Genomic DNA, 24,726 nt, shown 5'->3' with positions numbered 1-24,726 from the left:
CTCTGTTAGCTTATTGGGGCATGGCATAAGATGTCATAAGCAGGCTTATCATGGAAGAAGTGGCTTAGAGCTTGGCTGCGATTATGTGGGCCCTCTTTTTGGACGGTAATGCACATTTTAACCATGAGGTGGCAGTCAAGCCCTTCCAAATGGCCTCTCTGCACTCTGAAACCCTGGGTATAATAATCTCATTGTAGATTCCAGACACCTGAGTGCCAGGAGTAAGGCCTTGCTTCTGTGTGTGATGTATTTTTTCCATCCCTGATTTGAGGTAAAGTGGGAAAAATTATCCTGGACAGTTTTCAGATTTAAGTGTGGAATTTCTTAGCTGCAGCCAATTCCTGAACCCTTTGTACCATCTCCTGATCGTCCCGTGGAAAGAGCATTTGGTCTTGGGAAGATGATTTCTAGTGACAGAAGCTGTTCAGTGGAATGCAGTCTCATTGACGCGAAGGAATTTTCTTGGGTAGAGAGCTCTATTGTAGGATCTCTAGATAGCCCATTAGTTCCTCAGTCCTTTTTAGGACCTAAATTCTTTGTTATGTTGGGCTTGATAGGTTACTGCATATGTAAGTGCTGTTACCATTGAGCAGAACCAGACTGTAAGTGGAAGAGTTCTCCTGCTTGTGTCTCCTTGCCCAGTCATGTCTGACTGTTGGCGACCCTTTGGGCTGTAACCCACCAGGCTCCTCTCTCCATGGGATTTTTCAGGCAAGAATACTGGAGTGGGTGGCCATTTCCTTCTCCAGGGGATATTCCCACCCCAGCGTCTCTTATGTCTCCTGCATTGGCAGGCAGCTGCTTTACCCACTGAGCCAACGGGGAAGCCCAGTGTAAACGAAGGAGTTCATTGAGGTCTAAATGTCAAGAGTGGTACCGTGTTAATTAAAGAGGAATTTTTAGCACAAACAAAGGGGTATTAATATCGAGTCTTGATGTGAATCTGACCCATGCAGTTCTCCAGGTGTTTGCTATTATTTGTTTTTACAACCGTGCATTGCAGTATTTGGGGATGTCTTTGCTGAAAAGGACCTTGAGATCCTTTGTGGCTTTTGTTCATTTCACTGTGGTTTGTTGACTGCCCACCAGTAACAGAACTTTCAGACCAAGAGAGAAAGTTCCTGGGAGAAGCATGTTTTGTAGACTCAGGAATTCAGCTCTAGGAATCAGAGGGCTCTGACTCCTCAGCCTTGCACATCCCTTGCACCTGTGTGACCAGGGGTTTGTTGCTTAGCCTTATGAAGCTTCAATTTTCTCATAAATTGATGGCAATATCTGTTAGGCAGGGTAGATTCAAGGGTAAAAAAAATAAAGTCACACTCATTTAGGGCTTGGTGTATACTATCTGTTCAATAAATGCTATTATACTGTGGAACACATAGAATTGTTATTATTTAAAGCTCTAGTACCTGGAAAGCGGTTAAATTTTCAATCTCCAGACTTCTCCCCACACGAAATTATTTAGATTCTCAGGGGTACCATCAGCTGACTCTCTTTGGTCAAATGTCCCCAGGTGTCCCATTGCACAGGGATTGGGAGCTGCTGGTCTAGGACAGAGTGGCAGCTCTTGGCAGTAGATAGGTCAGGAGGTCTAAACCAGTATTTGTCGAAGTCTCTTCCACTGGGTATCCTTAAGATGTTGCATAATAAACAGTTTACCAGGGAAATACTGCCTCAAGTCGAGTTGTTTCTTGTAGGGTTTATCCCCACCTTTGACACACCAGTGCCCACTGTGAGTTTCTAAATAGGAAGAGGTCATATGCGCTGTTTCCAGATTCATTTGACCACTGGGTCTCTTTCTCAGGGAGCTTGACGATTGCTGTTACAAGAATCCCCCTCCAGGCAGGCTTCTCTCAGTACTGGCCACGGCTCTCTCCCCTCCTGGGGAATGGGTAACAGGCAGTGCTTTCAGCATGAAGCCGGTCCCGGTTTGTGAGTTCTGTCAGTAGTGCTACCCGATCACAACTGACTGGACCAGGCGTCAGTAGTTGAGCCGATTCTATCCAGTCGGGAGGTTGTAGGATAAAGGGTAAAGAAACGACCTTCGGCAGGGCCATTTGGATGGAAGACGTGAGGAGGATGCCAAGGTTTCTGGAACCAAGACACCAGATCTGAGCTATTGGTGCTTTTTTTGTATCAAGTACAATTATGAGCTGCTCTTCAGTTCTTCGTGAGGCCACTTGTACATTCAGGTCATGCATTGGGTGCCCTCTTCCAGCCTGAAAGAACCTAACCCACACAGCCATGCCTGACTCCAGGAGTGACTGTCCCACCCAACACCACGGTGATGGGAGGACATGGACCCAGACATTCTTATTCCAAGTTTAATGCCACACTGCGGCCCCGTCACACCATCGCCTCTCTAGCTGAGACTGATCAGCAGGACAAGCAGAGGTAAAAAATAATGGTAGTTTCCAGAAAAATCTGAGAAGTAAATGTGAAGGACGCACATGTAGAAGTCCTTAATGATCTTAGGTAGAAATTGGAGCTGGGCATTGGGTTAAATAATGGTGCCTGAGAAATCAGGCCAGTTTGCCATGAGACAGCTGGATGAGGACTCAGCAAAGCAGAGATGAAGTTAAAGGTGAAGTTCCTAAGTCTCAGAAGAAAACCTTAAAGTGGATAGGCAGTAAATAAAGCCGAGGACAAGAGTGAAAGGAGGGAATTACTAGACACACGTTGTACAGGTCAAAGAAAAGGCAGGAAGAGGCCAAGATAACATTGAAAAGCTTTCGGAAGAGGGAGACTGAGGAGGACGATGCAAACACTGAGGAAGCCGGTATGTCTCTTACTGCAGCAACCCCTCCAGGGAGAAAAGCACGAAAGCGCCAATTCACAGTGAAAGCCATTCTGCACTGATAGAAAAATGTAAATCCTCCAGAGAAATATCTTTATCTACGCATCGTTTTTCAAAACGCAGGGAATATTCAGCAACATTCTCAGGGAGAGAATTTACACAAGATGCTTTTAGAAGTGTTTATGGTTCACTTGGTGGAAACGGGCCCGGGAGTTTTTCCTCCTGCAGTTCACAAGGATGTCAATGCATCCTCTTGCCTGTGAAATTAAAAGTAAGATGTGATGGTGGCGCGTCCTTACTGCCATCACCACACTGAGACATGGAGCCCAGATGGGATTTCCATTCTGCCTGGCAGGTGTCTATGCAAATAAGCTGCTTTTCAGAAATTGCTGGGTAATACTATCATATTGACTTTGTACTAGATTATATGCTCTTGGATAGTCATACTTTTGCAATTCAAATAGCAGTCTGTTGAAAAGAGTTTTATGATGGCTGCTACTTGGTGCAGGCAATAAATCTGGGGGACCAGGAATAAAAGTAATAGGCAGAGAAAGGCGCCCATTCTTTTCCAGCTATGCTTGAGACTGGTGAGAAGGGCCAATAGCTGGGAAGCATCTTACAGTCTCCTTTTATCATTTTGCTGCTGCTTTTTTAGTTCTTTTTTCTTCTTCCTCATCTTTTTCCCCCTCTACCCCCCCACCCCAAATATTAGCATTTGTAAGTCTGCTTTTGGGGGGTCTTCCCTGGTGGTCCAGTGGTTAAGAATCCGCCTTGCAATGCAGGGGATGCAGGTTCGCTCCCTGCTCCGGGAGCTGAGATCCCACCTGTCATAGAGCAACTACGTCTGCGTGCCCCACAACTATTGAGCCTGCGCAGTATAGCCCTAGCGCTGCAACTACTGAGCTTGCGCCCTGGAGCGAGGACCCACAACCGCTGAGCCTGCGCTCTGGAGCCGCAAACCACAACTACGGAGACTGCACGTGCAACTGCTTAAGAACACATGCCCTAGAGCCCGTGCTCCACCAGCAGGAGAAGCCACGCCAGAAGGCCGAGCACCACAACTAAGGACTAGCCCCGCTCGCCATAACTAGAGCAAAAGCCCACACACAGCAATGAAGAGCCTGTAGGTGCAAGGACCCAGTGCAGCCCCTGCTCCCCCACGAACGTCTGCGCTCTTGGTGAAAGTAAAGACCGCCGGTCCGGAACCCTACAGAAAGGTTTGGACTTGTTGGTTCCTAGTGACTGGCATGGTGATATGCATGGTCACCCTTGGTGCTAAGACATTGTAGCAGACTCAGTGCTGACTCTTCTGGGCTGTCCATTGGAAGTGGCCGCATAGGACCCGGGGATAACATCTACTTCCCCTACTCAGTTCAGACTTCCTGAGATTGCCACCCCCACCCCCCAACCCCCATCCTCTGCAGGGAAATGATGTCAGGCAAGTGCAAACACATGAAGTCTTAGGACATAAAGTAGCTTTGCAGAGCCATGATGAGGAGCAGGGTGGCAGAGCAGTGGAAGGGACGGACTCTGGCCTACCATTGACTACCCCAGAGACCTAGGGCAAGCCACTGACACTCAGGGAGCCTCAGTTTTCTCATCTGTGAATGGACACTACTCAGGGGACCAACCTGAAGGTGGTTGTGAGGCTGTATTTGGTCCTTGTATCTGCATGGCACCTCGTGGCACAAACAACTGTGAGGATAGAGGAGCCTGATCTCAATCAGGTAATCACGCAGGTGAGGGTGTGTAAGGATAAACAGTGGGGCTGCCTGGAAGGGGAGGATCTTGTAACCAAGAGATGCCCTGCCCTGGGGTGAGAGGGAAGGTTCCTCGCAGGCAAAAATAAGGTAGCACACCTGGGGTCTGGCACCCAGGGAGGATTCCTAAGCTGGGAGAGGAGCTGGGAGGTGGAAGGAGGAGGATAGGAGGCAGATGACGAGGAGGAAGAAGACGCAGACCCACAGGAAGCCTGGGTCCTCGGCCCGTGAGCACTGGAGAAACCTCCAGGAGTTGACAACTTGAGCCTGAAAGACCCTGAGGACAGTGGCCGCTGAGGTCTGCTTGATTCAGTGATGGACTGACAGTCCTGTGAGGTGGAAAAACTCCTGGAGACCAAGCGGCCCCCAGACAGAAGTTGCAGAGGTTCCAGGGCTATCAGACTTGAACTTTGCTTCCCACTGAGTGGTTTCGTCAGCATCACCTGAGAACCTCACCAACGGCAAAGGCCTGCCAGCCAGCCTGCCTTCTCCTGGCCTCAGAATTCTCAGCTACCTACATCCGAACTTTGCTTCTGCCCCTTCAGTCTGAGATTAAAGGGCAAAAGGTATGTGATCTATGCAAATACATGCACATATTAATATGTAAGCCCAAGGATCAATTATGTAAGGTGGCCAAGGGGTCGCTCTGCCAGGAGAGAGGTTCTTCTGGGGAGGTGGAGAGGGGAAATCAAATGTTGTGGTCTGTGGGTGGGTTGGAAGAGAATTTCCAGACATGAGGCGGAATGAGAGGAGACTAGAGTTTGTTAGAGTGGGAGATGGTGTTAGAGCAGTGGGCCAGCTCGTGGGAGAGCCGACCCCTTTTGTGGGCCAGTAGCCAATTTTTATAGCCTCAAGACAGAAGAAATTCCTACTGGAAGGGTGGCATTAGGTGATTGGTTAGGATGCTAGAGGGTGGTAATAGCGTGGATATTTTACCTAATATGGGTTCAGTGAAGTGACTGGTTTAAACCCAGAGGCTCATGGCAACAGTTGCTACGGGGCTCGCTCAGTTCTGAAGATTTTTGTCCTTTGACCTTGGTACAGGGCCCACACCAAAGCTGTGTTTATTTTATTTTTTTTAAAGAATTAAAGTGAATTGCTGTCTGTTGGAGGGAGAGGGGAACTTGAGGCAGGTGTTATCTATGATGTTATCGCTCAGGGGCACATGGTTGAGAAGGGCTCTGCCTGGACTAGGGTTTGTCTCAGTGATGCCCCAAGCCTGCTCCTCCCCCCACTGCTTTTTAAATTGAAGTACAGTTGCTGTATAATAATGTTTTCAGGTGTACAGCATAGGGATTCACAGTTTACAAGTTATATTCCAAAAAAGGAGTTATATTCCGTTTACAGTTGTTACAAAATATTGACTATATTCCCCATGTTGTACAGAATATCCTGGCAGCTTGTTTATTTTATACATAGTAGTTTGTGCCTCTGAAATCCCTCCCCCTAGCTTACCCCTCCCCACCTCCTTCCCCCCACTGGTAATGGCTCTTTTGGTGCCTCATATCTGTGCGTCTGTTTTGTTTTTGTTACATACATTAGCTTGTTCTTTTCTCTAGATTTCACATATAAGGGATATGATACAGTGTTTGTCTTTCTGTGTCTGACTTATTTCAGTAACTGTAATACCCTCCAGGTCCATCCATGTTGCTGCACATGGAAAACTTTCTTTTTTATGGTTGAGTGGTATTCTGCCTCTGCTTTAAACGTTCATCTGTCATTGGACAGTTAGGTGGCTTCCATGTCTTGGCTCTTCTAACTAATGCTGCTGTGAACATTGCAGTGTGTAGATCTTTTTGAATTAATGCTTTTATTTACTTTGGAGATATACTCAGGAGTGGAATTGCTGGGTCATATGGTAGTTCAAGTTTTAGTTTTATGGAAAAATCTCCATACTGTTTTGCACTGTGGCTGTATCAGTTGGCATTTGCACCAGTAATTGATGAGGGTTCCCTTTTCACCATGTTCTTGCCAACATTTGTTATTTTTGTTATTTTTAGTGACAGTCTTCGTGAGATGATAGCTCATTGTGGTTTTGATTTGCATTTCCCTGATGATGAGTGATGTGGAACATTTTCTCACGTGCTTGTTGGCCATCTGTATGTCATCTTTGGGAAAATGACTGTTCAGATCTCCTGCCCATCTTTTAATTGAGTTGTTTGTTTTTTTTGATGTCCAGTTGTATGAGCTCTTGATAAATTTTGGACGCATGTGTGTGTGCTAAGTCGCTTCAGTTGTGTCTGACTCTTGGCGACCCCATAGGCTGTAGCCCGCCAGGCTCCTCTGTCCATGGGATTCTCCCAGAAAGAATACTGGAGTGGGTTACCATGCCCTGCTCCAGGGAATCTTCCTGACCCATGGATTGAACCCATATCTCTTACATCTCCTGCATGGGCAGGCAGGTTCTTTACCACTAACTCATATCATTTGCAAATGATAGAGAAACTAGAGATTTGTCTCAGTGAAGATCCAAGCCTATCCTTTATACATAGAAAAAAGTTCTTGACGTGAATGAGAAGTACCTAGTGCATTACTGCCTATGTGGCTGGTGACTTTTGTCAATATTCAGCATTTTGTCCACCTGCCCCTTAACATCACCAGGAGCTCCCGTCAAGTCTGCTCAGTGGGTCTGCAGGCCTTCAGAAGGTGCTTCTTTGGCCAGGAAGTGGCAGTCTGAACATGGGTTGGAAAAGGTTCGATGCACTATACTGGGTGCTTGGGGCTGGTGCACTGGGACGACCCAGAGGGATGGTATGGGGAGGGAGTAGGGTTCAGGATGGGGAACACATGTATACCTGTGGCAGATTCATTTTGATATATGGCAAAACCAATACAATATTGTAAAGTTAAATAAAATAAAAGAGAATTTCCAAACACAGAATTGCAAAAAAGAATGAGATTATTAAGAACAAAGGGCAGAGATAATGTGGAAGCTGCAAGCACACCGGGCCGACCCCCTGACAGCCTTGGGAGAGCCAACAGTTTTCCTGGGTTAGTAGCCAATTTTTATAGCCTCGAGACAAAGAAGGTTCTTGCTGGAAGGGTAGGTGATTGATTGGGGCATTGTAGGTTGAGTAACGGGGTGCGCATTTTTGCCTAATTTGGGATTAGGAAGCTGACTGGTATGAATCAGGGGGGCTTTTGGCAATGGTTACAATGGGGCCCCATCAGTTCTGGAGCTGACCTTGGCTGTGGGCTCTGCTTCCGTGCCCTTGGGGCAGGACTTCACAGCAGGGTTTAGATTTGGCCCACCCCAGTGATACAGGGGTGTGTGATGATACTGCAGGAGCAGAGAGTAGCTTGGGAACATGCACTGAGCCTGTGCTGAGGACAGCACCCACATGCTTTTGATCTGGTTGCCTTCTGGTGGCCTTGCTTGTCTCTGAGTTAGAGAAATTGAGTTTCTGAGTTGCATGCAGTAGCAGAAAATAGTGATGAGGTCAGAAAAAAGAGAAAAAGAGAAAAAACAAAACCCTTTCCAAGCAAGAAAGCAAAATACTATTCAGAAGGGGCTGTTTTGCTGCAATCGTGTAAAATGTGGACTCATGTATGTTTTTAATTGAGAAATGTAAAACATGCCCCACCATCCTGACTGACAGGCTGACATTTCCCATGTCCTTGGTCCTCATCCCACCCTTCCCTCCACCCCTAAACCCTCATCCCCCTCTTCAGCCAGTCCCCACACCTGACCTCACCTTCCTAGTTTGAACCACCATGGAAAGAGTGGCAGTGTTATTCATCACCTTGAAAAATGCTACATGGAGCCCAAGGGTTGTGTGTGATGGTCATGTCAGTGGGAACAATTCATTATTCCATCAACCACTTGGCATGTCAGTCAATGAAAAAATATGTGCTTTAGAACTGACAGCTCAAAATAGTCTTTTCAGCAATTGGCATGCCAAGATCTTGATAGTATAATGAATTGTTCTTTAAACCTATCATTTCATGCCATCAATTTGGCCATGTAGACTTTACCTTTTTTGGCGGGGGAGGGGGGAGGCCAGGACTGAATTATAGAAGTTATCTAAAATAACAAGCTAAATAACTTTGTAACCTGGGAAGGAAAGATTGGAGTTTTGAGAAGTAGAATTAGAAAGAATGTTCCTTGGGGAAGATAGGTAAACACAATTACTACTAATAAACGTGTAAGAAAAGTTCCCTGAGGTTCTATGAGTCTTGGGCATGAAAAAATAGTTCATTCTCATTGACCGCTGAAATTTTATCCTCGTTTTCCATAGTAAGGAACCGAGAAACTGAGATTATTTATTATTCTGTGTGCAGCTTGATATATGTCTGCTGAGCAGTGTATTTAGTTCCTGCTTATTTAGGCGATGTGACTGTCTTGGATTGAATTTTGAGTTCCGTTGGAAGGTCAGTTTTTCCCAGTTAATCTCCATACATAGATTTCTTTTCCCACACTTGATGTATGATTTTTCTTATACTCCTGGGGCTAATTAATTCCATTCCCATTCGCAAGTCTGAGCTCTTCAAAGATCCACACCCATCTCGTCCTCTGAGTATTTTGAAACCAGGACTGAGAACTTGCACAGCTTGCTGGCTTTTTGGAGAATGTTTAGGACCTTGGCATGTATTTTGGGTGACTTCTGAACGTGGCACACAGCATGTCGAGGTTTCAGCTGGTCAAATTGCTTTCATCCTAAAATGTCAGCTTTATTTCTAGGAGCAGCAGCTGCCACAGACCTTTTTTTTCCCCCCTCAGATATCTCCACTGAATTGCTTGGTGTGTCAATGGTTATTTTCCGTCCTGTTAAATAATGCCAGTTGCTCCAGTGATGGTCATTTTAATACCGTCACAAAATAACAAGCAGTGTCAATTTGTTTTCAAGATTGAGTCTTAATTGTTCACCATTGTTTGAAAATAGAGAACAGCCTCATTAATCCACTGCTGAATATTAAGCATTTCATTAAAATATTGCCTGGAAAGGAGAGTTACTTCAAATCCCCTTCACGTGTCCTTCACGGCCAGCAAAATGATCTATTCTGCATTTTTAACTCTCAACCCAGAGAAAAATTGGGGCATCTGTGACCTTTTAATTTGTGCTTCAAAGAAAACATTTCTTAACGTTATGTAATAAATCAATCATTACTTGCTTAATAATCTTAATGCATGTCTTTGAAGTCAGCAACCCACAAGAGAGGCTGGGATTTTTAAAAATTGACAACTCTCTGGTCATTTGATGTAAACCGTGTTTTATTGATCAGCTGTTATCAACTTCATGTAAAAAGCATGTGATCATGAGGGACAATGAAAAATGAAGACTATTTTATTTATGTGTATGTGTATATGTATACGCATATTTATAGTCTCTAAGTACATAGGAAATATAATTTGAAATTATACTAACTCCCTTTAAACCTTTCTTATCTTATCTTTGTACAAGTGCATCCTAACATAAACATGATCTGTATGTTTCTTGGTTTCTCTAATATTGAAATGAAAGTTTTTGCAACCATATTTTCTATGTATTCTAGAAAGCAGTTGTTTAAAATGCAAATTTACCCACGTTCCTTCAATCCTCTTTCGTCTATTTGCCTTGATTTCCCTTGTTATCTAAAGAATTTTTCAGTTCAGGCATTCCTATACTTTGAAATCATGTCCTTGTTACTTGTTATTAATGCTCTGTTTATCATACCAAAAAAGGAATCCCAACCTTGGATTTTTGTTTCATTTTGTAGATGAGCTTCAGATAACGCAGTTGTAGATCTGCCGCTTCTTTAATGACTAACTGCTGAATTATAGGTTTTCTGATTTGAAGTGTATTTAGAAAAAGCAACAAAATGCAATTAATCTGATAGTAATAGGAACAGAAGTTAATATTGGCCTGAAGCTAGACTGCTCATTGTAAACATCTAGCCTGCATAATTGACAGTCACAGAGGCTCACTTCTGGCTCCTAAAAACGGTCCTCTCATTACTGCCTGCACAGCCCAGCTTGACCCCATTCTTCTGCAGAGTTCTGCCCAGACATTTCCAAGCTCCTGCGTTGGTCACTGACACAACAGCAGCTGTGCCTCTCTCTGAGCTTTCATGGCTCTCTCATTGCTCTGGCCTGGTGAGCCCCTGAAGGGGAGTGGCAGAGGGCACACCTGGGTTCATGACCTTAACTCAAGGCTCCCAGCTTTGAACTTGGGTAAGACTTTGACCCCAGGGACCACCCTTGAGGCATGCTTACCTTGAGAGGTGGCTGTAAGGATGAGCAGATATTGTCTACTTATTATAGGAGCTCCAAAGAGCTCTGACACCCCCCACAGGGAGGGAAGATGCCCTGCAGTATTCACTGTTTTTTTTTTGGATGGGGCGGCACTTCCCACCCACAGCTCCCAGCCTTGAGTTGGGATGTTGTTACCAGTCACAGGGTACCTCTTCCCTGTTCTCTCTGCTCCTTTCCACATTACCTTTTCCATCATTTCTATTCAATAATTAATACTGCAAGGCTTTTCTTTATTGAAACAGTGCTCCCAAAGGTTTTTTAATCTTCTTTTATCTGAACTCTTGAAAGATGTTTAGACAGAATTTTTTTTTTTAATGTATTAACTGCTATTTTTGTTTCTTTTTTGTTTCTTATAAGGTTACTAAGATTGATTGCAGAAATCTGTGATATACAGATAGGGAAAAGTCACTAAAAGGAAACCATAGTATTTATCAATCCAGACCTAGGCTGTGCACATACCACCAAGGGGCACACACAATTCAGACACAGACACAAATTGTACACACACAGGTTTGCAGATAAAACTTTATTTGTGCTAAGCTACAAATATATACATATTCATGGTATGTATATTTTTGGATAACTTATTATTTGCTAACAATAGGAGTTAAAGGCCACCTCCTCAGTACCATAAAAATATTTACATCACCATTTTTAATGTCTGAAGGTAATTTCATTAAGCCAATCTCATGTCATTGAGCATGAGGTTTCTTTCTAGTAGCTTTCTAGCTACTGAATATTATCAAAGAAAAAAATTGCTGTGCCTTGAATATCCTTACACATACATCTTTATACATATATCCAACTGTTTTCGTAGGATAATTTCCAAGATATAGCACTGCTTAATGTCAGGACATGCACATTTTTAGAGATTTCATTTAGGCTGCCATTTCCTCCTCCCGGGGATCTTGCTGACCCAGGAATCGAACCAGAGTTTCCTGTGCCTCCTGCATTGGCAGGCAGGTTCTTGTACCACTGAGCCACCTGGGAAGCCCCCAGAGATTTGATTACATTCTGATACATTTTCATCCAGAAATGTGGCATTTTTCATAGACCCCTCAGCAGATATTTGAGTATGCCACTAGCCTACATATTCCCAACACTGGATATTATAAGTTGGCAGAAGGGTCTGTAGGTGGAGTTGCAGAAGAGCTTTTACAGGAAAATACTGAAAGAAGAAAACATATTGTATCAATCTGTGTTTAATATATTGAGACAATTCTGGGCACTGTGGTTAGGAAGATGAGTTGCAGTCCTGAGGCTGTGAGAAGGATCATGGCTGCAGAGACAGTTTCTCCAGCTCTGGAGAGCTGGACCACACACCAGGAACTATTCTTTTGATTGAATAGGCCCAACAAGGAGCAGTGACGAACATTATTTAGACAGCCCAAGAGGCTGTCACTTCTCAAACTAGGTTAACTTAAAAAAACAGGCTACACAGGTTAATTAAAAGATAACACTGTGCAGTTGGACGTAGCACCTGGGTAATTGTTTCTTCCACTGAGACAAGTATGTAATGAATATTACAGAGGTCTAGGGGAAAAAAACTAAACTTGTGTGACAAAGATGAGACTCTGTACCTAAAGCTCAAGTGCTTTCCCTGTATCCCCAGATTAGGTATTTATAAGCCTGGATGCATAATGGAGCAGTTTTAAATGACCTACAAATGCTGAATAGCTATCCTGGTCAGTAGGTTTGGGTTGTGTTTAATTGTATGAAATAGATGACAATTACAAAACCCTTTTTATTTGATAAGTTTCAAATACACACAGAAGTAGAGTTGAGCGATGAACGCCCACATACTCGTGACCCACTTACAGTGATCATCAATTCATGGGCACTCTTGTATCATGTACACCCTACCTCCTTTGGCACTGAATTATTTTGAAGTAAATTGTGACATCATATCATTTTAGTCGTAAATATTTCAGCGTATAAAAAGGTGATCTGGGTGATGGGTCCTAATCAATTAAGTTTTCCGAGTTAGCATTATGAGAATATCTTTTTAAAATACTGATTAATTGTACAGCCTCCACAAAATGACTTCTCTGAACCTCAGATTCCTGTTCTGTAAAAGGGATACCAATAATACTCAGATATGGTGGTGGTATTGTGGGGATCATGGAAGATACTCAAGATAACATAACATCAAAGTGATGGAAAACTGTTAACTCATCATGATTGCCATTGTCATCACTGGAATTCAGATTTTATAGGTGGGTGACATATGGGAGCTTTGAAAAGCTGAGTGATGTAAGAGGCTGCTAGGAAAGGAGATGGTGGAAAATGTGGCAAGTATATCAGAAAAAAGTAAGGAAACCAGGAGATATATGAAGGAGATAAGCAGGAGGAGCCAGTAGCCCAGGCATGTGGGACAGTGAGGGTATGGGTCTTCTGACCTCTGTGGCTACAGGTTCCGTTTCTTGGAACCAGGATACAAACTTGGAAAAGTGAAATGTCAGTGGAAGTTGAGGAGGAGACAGAGAACTTGGGGTTTTAAAATGTTAAATTCTATTAAAGGTCATACCATATTATTAATAATAAATACTATTACAGTGTAGAAGTTGAGCTATACATATGGAAATAATTTTTTTAAGCCTTGCATAATGGGTCCCTACTTTCCAGAAATGATTGATATTGCAAATTTCTAAGTGAACAATGCATGCAAATCATCTCATGGAATTTATGTTGGGGGGAGTTGATTGACTCTCTAGCAATGGAAGATACCCTGGAGGAGGGCATGGCAACTCACTCCAGTATTCTTGCCTGGAGAATTCCAGGCACAGAGGAGCCTGATTGGCTACAGTCCATAGGGTCGCAAAGAGTAGGAGACGACTAAGCAACTAACACACATTTTCGCTAGCGATGGCTGTCTTATCAAATGAAGATGGTGGAATGATTCCCCAGATAATTTTGAAATTTTGGATCAAAGGTGACTGTCTCCATTCTTCTATTCCTTGAACATTTATTTTTTTGACTAATACTGATCACAATCTAATTTCTTCATCTGAAAAATAGCATACAGGATAATTTCACAATACGGTATCTCCAGATGATAGAATTTTTAAATGTATATTTGTAAGTTATTTTAATTGTTATGCTTTAGAAATGAATCCAGGCAAACTTTGACAACCCTTGCTTTTTTTTCAGAACTTACCTATCCTGTCTCTCATTCTCAAAGAACTGAATAGCCACAGAGATACATTGATGAATGAACCCCAATAAAGGAGTTAATGGCCGATATGGTGTTAACTGGGGCTACTCCTCTTAGAGACTATGTGCAATTGACAGTCTCCAGATGCCTTGACTGGAAGGAAGGGATAATGGAACCCTTTGTGGTTGCAGTGCCAGTGAGAGAAATATTTGGGGGCAGGATGACATTTGGTGTCTTCACATTGAATCACACAAGAGTAAAATTTGTAAATCACGTTAAAGAGTTTGGATTTTATCCTTAACCAGATGCCTCCCAATGAAAATGGAAAATGACATAATAGTAGTTGGATTTTAGAAAGGTCAGTCTGGGTTGTTCAGAAGCAAGCAGTGGGGGGCAGGGGAGGGGGGAAGTGGGGAGAGGGCAGGGAAAGTAGGAGAGAAGTATAGCTAGGATACTGCTTATACTGGCAGTGAGGGTGGAGGAAAGCGAGCATGAACTGGGAGAGTGGCAGTGAGGGTGGAGGCTACTGGGCTCTTAGTAAGTGTGAGAATCCGTAGACCTTGATTGTCAACTGAACGAAGAAAATGTGGGTGAAGAGGTCAAGGATGATACTCAGATTTGGAAAACAGGGTAGATGAGTGTATCCCTTGCTGCATCAGCTCTGGCAGGGAGAGAGGCAGGTTTTGGAGTAAAGGTGTGAGTTTCATTTTGGATGTGTGGAGTTTGAGGTGCCTGTGAGCTGGAGGTACCCTGTGGGTATTAGGATTTTGGTTTCTGGCAGGACAGATGCCTCTGGGGTAGACATAGTGGTTGAAGCCTTGGGAATGGATAGGATCAAATGGACAGCAGTCAGTCACAGAGAATATAGATACACAGATGCTGAGCCTGGCTTGTGTCAGCCCCCTCCGGGTGGTGAGTAAAGCAGCTGTGGATCCTCCATCCCCAGCCAATAGCTGAATTATTACAGAGTGAGCCCTGGGAGCCCATTGAGTGCCACGTGGAGTGGAATCACTTAGCCACGCTCCCCCCACCTCAGTCCTGTCCCACTAAATTTAAGGTGCTATGTGATGTTTGGGAGAAGGCAATGGCACCCCACTCCAGTACTCTTGCCTGGAGAATCCCATGGATGGAGGAGCCCGGTAGGCTGCAGTCCATGGGGTCGCTAAGAGTCAGACTGAGCGACTTCACTTTCACTTTTCACTTACATGCATTGGAGAAGGAAATGGCAACCCACTCCAGTGTTCTTGCCTGGAGAACCCCAGGGACGGGGGAGCCTGGTGGGCTGCCGTCTATGGGGTTGCACACAGTCGGACACGACTGAAGCGAATTAGCAGCAGCATTAAGCCACCGTGTGTTGGGGTTGTTTATTTGGCATTAGAAAACTAGAAGAGTTGTCTGTGCCACACTCCCTTGTAATCCAACTTTGAAACATGATATGCTCAACTGAGTGTTCTCTTAAGCCAAAGGGACCTACACACTGGATGAAAACCTGTGTTTTCATCTGTGTATGAAGGATGATAATACCTGCCATCCCTTCTTTTCAGAATTATTTTATGGCCCAAGTAAGATAATATATTTGAATACACTTCATACATTATAAAGCCCTCTACAAATATAGATGAATTTAAATAGAATTGGAAAGCACTCTATCAATATAGCTGATTTTTATTATGGAAAGAAAGTTTTAAACTGATATCACAAATGTTAAAAACAGTATTAAATATTCAATGCTACTGACTGTACTTATAATTTGAAGTTACATAAGGATCATCAGAATGACTTTGACTTTTCCATAAATTGATCTAGAAGCTTTTTATCTAGTTCTCTTTGTCTGTTTAGTATTTTGGTTCTTTGTCAAAGGATGGGAGTTGATTTTCAGCTCTTCTTTCATCTAGTGTTGGTCTAAAAGGCCTTATTTACTTAAGGAAATTGAGCAGATCCATCTTGGTGGAGAACAGGGAATAGGATTGGATCCAAATTGATACCCAGGAGTAAGAGGCTTCCTTGGATGGCTTGCTACTAGCTACTGCCAACTTGCTTTTAAACTTTGTCATGTTACCTCTTCAGTAAATTGAATTACCGAATTATCATCAGTTGCTCAGCAATCTGGTGATCTGGTACCAGTTTTCTTCAGGGTAATTGAAACTGTTTGTGTAATTTAAATTAACACCCATCTTGAAAATTTTCCATCACGATGACTTTGAGAAAGAGGGTGGACAGAGGGTTCTAATTGAATTGTGATCCTTAATAGATACAGAGGGAAGAATGCTTTCCCAGGTTTATTTTAGTTCTTTGACACATGCCTGTAATAGCCAATTCAAAGTAAAAGCAAAAAAAAGTCAGATGTGAGGTGGGGATCATCTGGGTCATTCCTGTAGACTACAGTGTCTTAATATTGGCACTACTGACCATCTGGGGCTGGATAATTATTTCCAGGATCGGGGGGGGTGGGAAGCTATGCTGTTTCTTGTAGGATGTTCAACAGCATCCCTGGCCGCTGCCCATTTTGATGATTTGGTCATTTCAACCCTCAACTCAGTCGTGAAAACCAAGAATGTATACAGATATTGCCAAAGTCTCCTAGGGGCCCAGTTACACCCCTTTATTTGAGAGCCATTGCTGTAGAGGATAGAGTGTGTTTCTGCTAGTAGGAAGCAAAAATATTTTGCCCCAAACTCTTCTCTACCACTCATCCCATCTCCCTAGCCCCAGCCCACAGCTTTGTGCATCACATACATTTCTTGTTGAATCAGCTCATCTCCAGGGGTGCTTTCCCTGGGCAGTGATCTCATGTTTATCTCCTTGATGTTTGACAGTGGACTGCTCTTCATCAGACCCACTTGGAGACTGACATCCACATTTGAAGGTGCTTTTTTTTTTTTTAAAGAAATCCTTTAAAAGGTCATAAAACACTTGGCATTAGTTTCTTAGAGTGTGTGATGAATATTTCAATAGTTAAAAATGTAGTCAGGCAGCAAGGAGATGATTTAATGTTGTAAATAAATCTCTTTGTGGGATTTAATGTGCAAAAATGGACAGCAATGGCTTTAAAAAATCATTCCCCAAATGATGGGATCTATACAGTGGTGCTCTCTGTATGTTGAATCCATATCTGGAGACAGTGTTCATTGTATCTTTCTTAGATATTGGAGGAAGACACTAAGATTACTTTCTCTCTTGGGACCTCTATATCTTTTTCTCAAAAGGAGAAGCCCATAAGGTCAACTTTCTGGGAAACAGTACTGATATCAGATCCTTGCAGAATGTACTGTCCATTGCACTAATTGAATTCCAATAGGTAATAGTCACAAATGATAACATAGAAGTAGTGATAATGATCAAAGAGTTGTGTATGTGTTAATATTCTAATAACCCTTCGAGTTGATTGTGGAGTTGATCTACTATGGTCCTCTTGGTCACATTTGTAATGAGAACTAAGAACATTATTTCTATTTTTTTAAGTGACTGAAACAAACAAAATCAAAGGATGAAGAATATTTCTTGACTCCTTAAAATTATGAAATTCATATTTCAGGGTCCATGAATAAAGTTTTATTGAGATGTAGCCATGCCCACTCATTTACATATTGTCTGGGGCTGCTTTGACAGAGCTGAGCAATAGTGACAGAGACCACACCGCCCACAAAGCCTGAAGGACTTAGTGTCCAGCCCTGGATGGATAAAGCTGGCTGACCCTTGATGTAATTATGGTTTACTGCCCTCATTTTATAGAGGTGGAGGTAAAAGTACAGAAAATAAGTCATTTGTTTAAAGTCATGTGTCAATAATGTGACAGAGCCAGAAATCTGAAGTTAAATACTCTGGTACCATGTGTGGTGACAGTAAAATTTGCCAGGACAGAACTCCTCTTTTTTTTTTTTTCTTTCTTTTTTAAATATTTATTTTATATTGGACTATAGTTGATTTACAATGTTGTATAGTTTCAGGTATACAGCGAAGTGATTCAGGTATACATATATCTATTCTTTTTCAAATTCTTTTCCCATTTAGGATATTACAGAATACTGAGCAGAGTTCCTGTGCTATACAGTTGGTCCTTATTGATTATCTATTTTAAATATAACAGAGTGTATATGAGCTTCTCTGGTGGCTCAGACAGTAAAGAATCTGCCTGCAGTACAGGAAACCTGGGTTCGATCCCTGGGTTGGGAAGACCCCCTGGAGGAGGGCATGGCAACCCACTCCAGCATTCTTGCCTGGAGAATCCCCATGGACAGAAGAGCCTGGTGGGCTATAGTCCATGGGGTCACAAAGAGTTGGACCTGACTGAAGCGACTTGGCACACACAAAGTGCATACGTCAATCCCCAATTCCCAATCCCTCCCCCCACCAACATTTCCCCTTTGGTAACCCAGAACTCATCATTTTAAACAAACTAGAAGAAACAACTTCCCATAATTCAGCTCTTTCTTATTATACTTTGCAGTCCATTCATACTTGATTTTTGTATGTAGGTCCCCAAGCAGCAATTCCTGAATGAAGTGAAGAACGTTTTGTACTCCTTAGGCTGTACTTGTACAATATTCTCTTCAGCCTTTCTAAGAACGGGTGTTTGTACATTTCCTTTTATGCAGCAGGATTCCTGCCATACAAGGAAGCACCCCTGAGGGGCAGAGTCCTGAGGTCTGGAAATCTAGGTGGGTAACTGATTTTCTGTTACACAGAAACTCTTGTGGAGGGAGGAAATGTCAAGGGCAGAAGGACGGTTTCTAGGTCTGCGGTAATTGAAGTTTAAATATCTATGTAGAATAGTTAGGAACTTAAAAAAAAAAAAAAAGAATCTCATCTGTCTGGCCCAGAATTGGCCTTGCTTCATTCAATTTCTCCATTTCAAAAGATGAAAGGCTGCATCGTCTGCCAGGATTTAGCTTCCAGTCCCAGGGCATCATTGTGTTTCTAATCTGATGTTTGGGCCATGACGCCATCCCCTCTACTTGCCGGTCAAGATCCGTTCCTTTTTTGTTGTTGTTAGATTGTTAAAAGGCCCTAGACATGGATCAATTTCAGACAGCTTTTGGCTCTATAGGGAACCAGCTCACGGGTCTTTGGTTTTATTTTATTCCTTTCAGATTTTAGAGCAGAGTTCATTCGTAGTAGCAGAGGGCTATAATCATTCTCATTTTAAAAATACAGCCACACACTCACAAATTAAGAGTGGGGGATGTTCTAGATCTTGACTGAAGTGATGGTTCTGTGACTGAATATATTTATCAAAGTTCATCCAAATGTATACTAAAGATCTGAGCATCTTAACTTCAACTAAAAGGGCATTAGGGGTTCCCTGATGGCTCAGATGGTAAAAAGAACCTGCCTACAATGCAGGAGACCCCGGTTTGATCCCAGGGTGGGAAAGATTATCTGGAGTAGTAAATGGCAACCCACTCCAGTATTCTTGCCTGGAGAATTCCATGGGCAGAGGAGCCTAGAGGGCTACACAGTCCTTGGGGTTGCAAAGAGTAGGATACAACCGAGTGACTAACACTTTGAAAAGGGCATTAGAGGGAAAATATAATATGGAAATCAGGTTTTTTTTTTTTTTTTAAAGTGAGAATAGTTAATTAGAGCACCTGTGTGAGGCTGGGTAAACCCAGAATTACTCTTTAGTAATCACTTCTAATTCTTCAGATTTCTTGAATCCCAGATCAAGGTATGTCCTTGTGGGAGGCTTAAATTCATTCCCTCTAATTTGTGTTCTGCATTCCTTTGAAGGTAGTCATTCTAAGGCTACATAAGGATAACTAATATTTATCCCTATAAATAGTCAGTGTCAGAAAGGTAATCTTTATTTTTGAATCTCTTTATTATGCCACATTGGATTTACAATTAAATAAAGATACAAAATCTACCTGGGATGAAGGGCGGTAAGTGTATTTAGTGCTTATTTCCTCAAGCTTGTGAGAAAAGTGAAGTGTAAAGATAAGAAATATGACTTTAAAATAAAAAGTCTTTGGGTGGAATCATTTATCATGCCTCCGATACAGATATCCAGCCTTAGATATAAATATTTCAGGATCAAGATGCTTTCATCTCTCTCTGCCTTGCAAGAAGGGAAGATTGGAAACAATCTTCTTTAAAGTAAGTAGCTTTAATGATTGTTTCTAAATCAACTGAACTGTGTTGGGAAAAAAAAAAAAAAAAAGAAGCTGTACGAATCCTATAATCCCTAGTTTAGTTGTAATGAAATTGTCCAGGCTAAGAAGGGAACAGATGGATTCTGATTAATTTCTACTAAAACCAGCAAGTATCAGCCTCAATATTCTTTATAAACTTATCAGGGTAAATGTTATATAGTCATAAGAGGATGGAGGAAAAAGAGATATATAAATGAACTTATAACTGGGTTATGAATAGTTAAGGGGGATATGCTTAAAAACACTATCTTTAGCAACATATCAAAGTGGAGATTCATTGAATCAGGGTTTTCAGAGACCTTTTCAGATTTAATTCCTTAAAAAATAGTTTTGTTGTTGTTGTTTGTTTTTCCCAAGAGAGGATTCATGGCTCTGAGTATCCAGCAAAGTGGCCCATTGCATATTATGGGCTTAACAGTAAGAAGAATGCAAAACAGGATTCAGAGAGCAGAGAAGTTGTGCCTCAGATTCGCCATTCATGATTCCAGGATGATAATTGAAAACAAAGATGAACTTTACCAAGACATAATTTGGAATGAACTTAGATAGTTCGGTTGCCACAGTTCATTAGTTTTATGGTTGATATTTAGGATACTGAGGGGTAGAATCTTAGCTTCCCCTGTCCTTTTTGGGACCTCCTCACCCCTCCAGTCTGTCAAAGGGGATACAGAGAGATCCAGAGGCTTAAGCTTTAAGTCTGGCATCCACTTGAAACTAGAACTGAAAATTAAAAAAAGGCAAAGCGAATCTGAGGGGGCATTGGTCCCACATTCCCATAAAGTATGAAGTATTTACCTCCAGCAGAAAAATCAATCACTTGGTCTTAGATTTAAAAATCCTTCTGCTGTCTAGCTTTGTCTCCTACCTGGCATCATTTTACATTGTCCACTTCTCTCCCTGCTGGGCTGTGAGGTGGCCATAGGCTGTGAGGCTTCTAAGGAAGTAGAATCCTAACTATAACTTTCAACATTATCAATACCTAACTAATGACAGATGATCAACAAAAGACAATACATATCATCCCCCAAACTTGGAGTTCTCATTTAAAGACAACACAAAACCAGCTCTAACTTTGCTCTGTAGTATTAGGAGCAGAATGGGATCTTTCTGAGAACATACAGAAAAAAAATCTCTCCTTCACAGCTACTGAGTGATATATTTACATACAGAAACATGAGGTTTGTTAATAAAGTCTCTGGTGGTTTTGTCATCGGCTGCTGGGATGTGGTGAGTAGTAAATGAATTTGGAATTAATTCAACACTAGATACTCCATTTGTTTCTGTTATTATCTTGTCATCATAGCTGTGACTTGGAAATAGGATCTGCTTAGGGACAAAGACGCTGGTTTACTGTAATAAAAGCAGGCTGTTTGGGAAATTTGACCCTAGAATCGTGATTTTAACTTGATAGTAGCCTATCTACCTGGGAGCTTCTGTCCATCTTCTGCCTGCTAGGTCTGTAGGTAGAAGAGACTCCGCCTTCAGAGCCCTGGCAGAAAACGACAGTGACCAACTTCCCAGTGAAATACGGCAAGCTCCACGCATGGGGCCTATGAAAATGGAGCCCATGAAAATGCTTTAATTTCTTTTAAAACCAAGAGGGAAAAAGTGGCTATAATCCAGCCAGATTATATTCATCTTTATATCAGTGCTGTCATAAACTAAAAAAATAACTGTAATAGTAATTGTAATAGTTTTTTTATGGAGGAAGGATTCACAAAGGTGGAAATGCCAGGGGCCCATAAATGTCATCGTGTGGACCTGGAAACTGATGACTCGCAAAGATTTTTCACTGAAGAGAACAAGATGAAGGGGGCTGCTTGCAAAGGTGTGGTTCGGATCAAGAAACTGGCCAGCGGGAGTGGAGCATTCAAGAACTAGTAACCTTGAGTTAGTAGTAGCCATGAAAACCATCAAGGACAAGTAACCATCATCACCCATGGGCCTGAATTGACACATTGGCAGGTGGTGACTATTGGCCAAACCCAGCTAGAAGCCAAAGGAAAAAATAACCCAGAGGTCATTCCACATAGGTCAGCATCACTGGACACAGAGCAGGACAGGAAGAGCAGAAAATAGACCAGAGCTGGGGAGCTGGGGTTGTCAACAAAGAAGAACCAATACTAGGACTCGTATTCCAACCACTTTCTGTCTCAAGAATTTTTAAGTGGGTGTAACCTCTGCCTTTGTATAACATTGATAGGATCCATGTGTGAATTACAGAAAAAAGGAACTTATTTTCTGCTGCAGAAAGAAACAGATTTGAAAGGCTACTACCCCATCAAGTGACCCCAACCTTTCTTGCTCACTTGCTGTAACTGGAAGCACCTGTCTCTAGGGTTCTCCTCCCTTTGCAGTCAGGGCTCAATCTCCTTTTCCAGTCCAGCAAGGGGGCAGTTTGGAGACTTGGTCAAGGACAGACTTTTGAATCAGACTGTGCCTGGCCTAGTTTGGTGACTGAAGAGCTATCTGACCTCCCTGTGCCTCAGTTTCTTTATCTGTAAAAATAGAACACTAGTGATACAGGCTTCATGGGGTGGTAGGGAAAACTAAATGAAGTGATAGTGGTATTATGAGCCAAACTCGATTCTGAGTGCTTTATGTATGTTAATTCATTCAACCACACAAAGAAAAGCAGAGATTAAAGCACAAAGAGAGGCATTTGTGATGCTATTCTTTGGGTTTCAGGACATAGCTGTGCTTGAAACTCAGCTGCCACTGGACTTTTCATGTATGTGAATCAACAAATATGCTCTAAATTTGGGGAGGAGTTCTAAGTCGCTGAAATGAAATTTTTGTCAACTGCAACCAAAGCAGTTCCAACAAAGTAGATACTGTATACATATGTATGTGTATCCATAGGGGCTTCTCCCATGGCTCAGCAGGTAAAGGGTATGCCTGCACTGCAAGAGACACGGGAGACACGGGTTTGATCCCTCAGTTGGGAAGATCCCCTGGAGGAGGAAATGGCAACCCACTCCAGTATTCTTGCCTGGAAAATCCCATGGACAGAGGAGCCTGGAGTCCAAAGTGTCACAAAGAGTCAAACATGACTGAGTGACTAAGCACACACACACACAAATCTATGTAATAGTGTGTTTATATATACATAAATATATATTTGTTAGCTGGATAAATCAAGGAAGAGAAATGATAGAGTTCATGTGCGTTGTCTCTGAACTTTGGCAGATGTTGCTCTCAATAATCTATAAGATAACTGATGAAAATGACCTCCTGCTTATTCAGTACCTATGGTGCCGGGCCATGGTGTGTACCTTATTTGAAATAGTTCTCATAGGTACTCTTTGAGGGCATTATTAAAACCATGCCCATTTTATAGAGGAAAATACAAAGCACCAGAGAGCTGAAATAACTTCCTCAAAGTCAATTAGCTGATGGGTTGATTGAGCTAGGATTCAAACCTAGCCCTTGCTCTTTTCTCATAAAAGACTGCCTCCCCGATTTGCATTCAGCATGCAGGGAGGGATGGGTTTGAGCCAGGGTGGTTTTTGCCCATCTTCTCTTGTTGCATCAGAGAAGGCGGGGATAACCACAGCACAGGGTAAAGGATGATGGGGTGAGAATTGCGGTGAAGAACGGAGTTCATAATGATAAATGAACACCATGCATCCGCTCTGAAAAGGCAGCTCTCTCTCCTACAGAATAACTGGACCAGTAGAGGCTTTCCTCTACCTGTTGCCCACCCTGTGTGTGCATTAACAGCAGAGCTCTCCGTTGTTTATTTCTGCGGCAAACCATCTTGCTGTGTTATGTGTTTTGGCAACAGTAGGAGAGTCTGAAGCGATACTCACTGGCCCAGATCCAGAAGCTAATTCCTTCCTAATGATTTCTATTTGTTAGCAATCTTCTGCTCTTACTGAAACAAAAAGCCCGTCCTAATGGTGGATGGAGATGAGTGGGTGGCAGGGGGGTGGTGGTGGACGGTAGTTCCCAGGCCTGTGGCCCCTTGGTTCCCCCAGAAGGGGCCCTGGGGTAGGGATTGGGGGGCTGATGAATCTTGAAGTCCACTCTGGCAGGCTTCAGCCTCTGAAGGATTCAGTCCTTCTCATGTCCTGCTAATCAGGAATGAAGAATGGAGAAACATCCTCAGATTCCTCCAAGCCCAAGAGATGAGAATCTTGGATTACAAAGGATTGCCTGTCAGACTTGCTCTGATTTTCCTCAGCATCAAATATTTTCTCCTCCTCCTGTACTTCATCACTTTAAGAGGGCACTCATTATATTTTTCTGTATTATTTTCTCCTAATAATTATTTCCCTCTCTATTCTAGAGCACTAAAAAAAGAAAATACTCCTAATTCCATCATCTGAAGAGAATGAATTTTAACATTGGTACTCTCTTCCTTTATTAAAAAATTTGTTTATTTTCTAGTTAAAAGCTTGTTAACTAAGAGGACAGTGTCCTTTAAGAGGACTCTTTATATTTGGGGTGGCTAGTGTATAGTAGATGCTGTGAAATGTTTGCTGAACCTAGCTGGTTGAGATGAACACAGGTCCAGCATTGATTTTATCTTGTTAAAATTTTTTTTCCAATTAATCACCTCAAAGTTGCCTGGAAAGCTCATCAGTCAACGTAGACCGATGAGGAAAGAAGTTTCTTTAGCAACTGAG

The sequence above is a fragment of the Bos indicus x Bos taurus genome, chromosome 22 (genome assembly GCF_003369695.1).
Source record: "Bos indicus x Bos taurus breed Angus x Brahman F1 hybrid chromosome 22, Bos_hybrid_MaternalHap_v2.0, whole genome shotgun sequence".
Classification (NCBI taxonomy): domain Eukaryota; kingdom Metazoa; phylum Chordata; class Mammalia; order Artiodactyla; family Bovidae; genus Bos; species Bos indicus x Bos taurus.
The sequence above is the reverse complement of the archived record's forward strand: the minus strand, read 5'-3'. Positions refer to the sequence as shown.